Below are 2,293 nucleotides of genomic sequence, written 5' to 3'. Positions count from 1 at the left end.
TTTTATATATATAAATGATATATATATATAATCATATAATCATAAATGAAATGGAAACTGTACAACATGAAAAAGAAAGAAGCCAAACTCGACAGTGACATATATTTTCTAAGCCTATGCAAGAAACACAACCTCATTCCCAGAGGACTAAACATCCACAGTCCTCAGACTACTACACACAACTCCAAATATGCTTCATAGCGATGCAGAAGAACTTCAGAGAAAATTAGAAATCATTTACTTCACCTAAACTACTCCAAAAGAGAGAAAATCCAGAAGGAAATCACCACATGCTACAACAATTTAAAAGACTGAAATCCAGACATCTTCCCTAATAAAATACAATGGATACAAAGAGACTACAAAATGTTTTCTATAACATTCACCCTACATAAAAAGAATAAATGGAACAAATTACTCCAAGAACAACTTTCCCAGCCACAAAACAACCATCAGAGGAACACCACCAACACTGTACAACCTTCCAACCTCAGACTTGATGAAACCGTGACCAGCCCTCAAATATCATCAATCTCTCCACACACACGCTTCCCAAAACTGAAAAATCTGTCCTTTCTAAAGGCCTAAATTTCTGTCCAGAAAACCCCCCTACTAAAAGAAGTATGGAGAACTAGAAGAATTCTTCTGATGCCTCTGCCTCAAGGAATATTTCCATGACCAAAATCAATCCACTTCCAACAACAACTCATCCTCTGACAACATTGAGGAAAAGATCAATCCCCAAACCTCCAAAAAACCATCAGATTGGACACCTCACAGTGGATGAAACCCTAACCTGGGCTGCTACATTGACTGCTTCAGGGAAAGAATGAACAATGAAATAATCAACAACACATGCCACCATAACGACCTCTCTCTACCAGAGACAAAGGCCACAGAATCTCTAAGATCTAACCACCAAATGGTAATAAAACCAGCAGATAAAGGAGGAGGCATAGTCATCCTAAACCGTGAAGACAACATAAAGGAAGCCAACAGACAACTCTCTGACACCAGCTACTAGAAAGAACTACAAGAAGACCCTACTCCCCGATTCACCATGAAATTTAATAATACCATCAAATAATTTTCATCAGGAGCACAAGAAAATCTGCAGACCTTAATCCCCCCACTACCCAACCCATGGACTTTTTACGTGCTCCCTAAAATCCACAAACAAGGAAACCCTGGCAGACCTATCATATTCAACCATGGGACCCTAACTGAGGAAATATCAGGTTTCGTTGAATCAATCCTAAAACTGCTTATCACCCAAAGAGCAAGTTTTGTCCAAGAAACTACAGGCTCTCTACAGAAACTTAAAAACATAGACCACCTTCCCAGCAACACCCTCTTAGCCACCATGGACATTACTAGCCTATATACAACATCCCACAACAGCAAGAGCAAGATTACAACTCAGAGTACAGACCCAAAGATATTACTGACCTTACACACTTCATCCTCATACACAACAATTTCACTTTTAATAACCAATGCTTCCTCCAGACCATGGGCACAGCTATGGGCACCAAAATGGCCCCACAGTATGCCAACCTTTTTATGAGCCACCTGGAAGAAGAAGTCCTCAAGGAATGCACCTTCAAACCTTTGCTACACTTAAGATATATCGATGACATCTTCATCATTTGGACTGAAAACCTGCAATCTCCAATTGAGTTCCATCAGAAATTCAGCCATCACCATCCCTCCATCCAACTTTCTCTAGAATACTCCAGTACCAACATCTCCTTTTTAGACACGATGATCAGCATCCATAATGGCAAAATACAGACCTTGTTATATAAGAAACCCACAGACCAGCATACACATCTGCACAGAACCGGCAATCACCCTAAGCACACCAAAAAACTTGTGATATACAGCCAACCCGAATTTGCACTAAGAACACCTGGGATTGCCTCCTCAGCAATCTTAAAAAGGCTTTCACCCAACAAGGGCACTCCTTCAGAGAGAGAGATCGCACGTTTGAAACAGCCACCCAAATACCACCTGAAGAACTGCTGCAGTACAAAATAAAAACCTCCACGAATTGCACACCACTGGTTATGACATATCACCCCTCCCTCAAACTCATACGGAAAATCCTCAAACAATTGCAGCCCATAATAGAAAGAGACCGTATTCTTAAAGACATCTTCCCAGAGCCACCCATCCTAAGTTTTGAACAAGCACCGAACCTCACTAACCTCATCACCAGAAGCAAACTTCCTCAGAACCAAAACACACTGAATGGATCCAGACCATGCCACGACAAGAAATGCAAAACCTG

At 40.9% G+C, this 2,293-nt stretch overlaps 1 pseudogene; it reads left to right on the top strand.

Moving 5' to 3' along the window:
- Positions 1–653: 653 nt before the first annotated feature.
- On the top strand, positions 654–2,040 carry LOC149869993 (uncharacterized; annotated as a pseudogene).
- Positions 2,041–2,293: the final 253 nt, after the last annotated feature.

This window comes from Crocodylus siamensis, chromosome 2 (assembly GCF_052110815.1).
Source record: "Crocodylus siamensis isolate JL-2025a chromosome 2, ASM5211081v1, whole genome shotgun sequence".
In the NCBI taxonomy this organism is placed as follows: domain Eukaryota; kingdom Metazoa; phylum Chordata; order Crocodylia; family Crocodylidae; genus Crocodylus; species Crocodylus siamensis.
The sequence above is the reverse complement of the archived record's forward strand: the minus strand, read 5'-3'. Positions and strand labels throughout refer to the sequence as shown.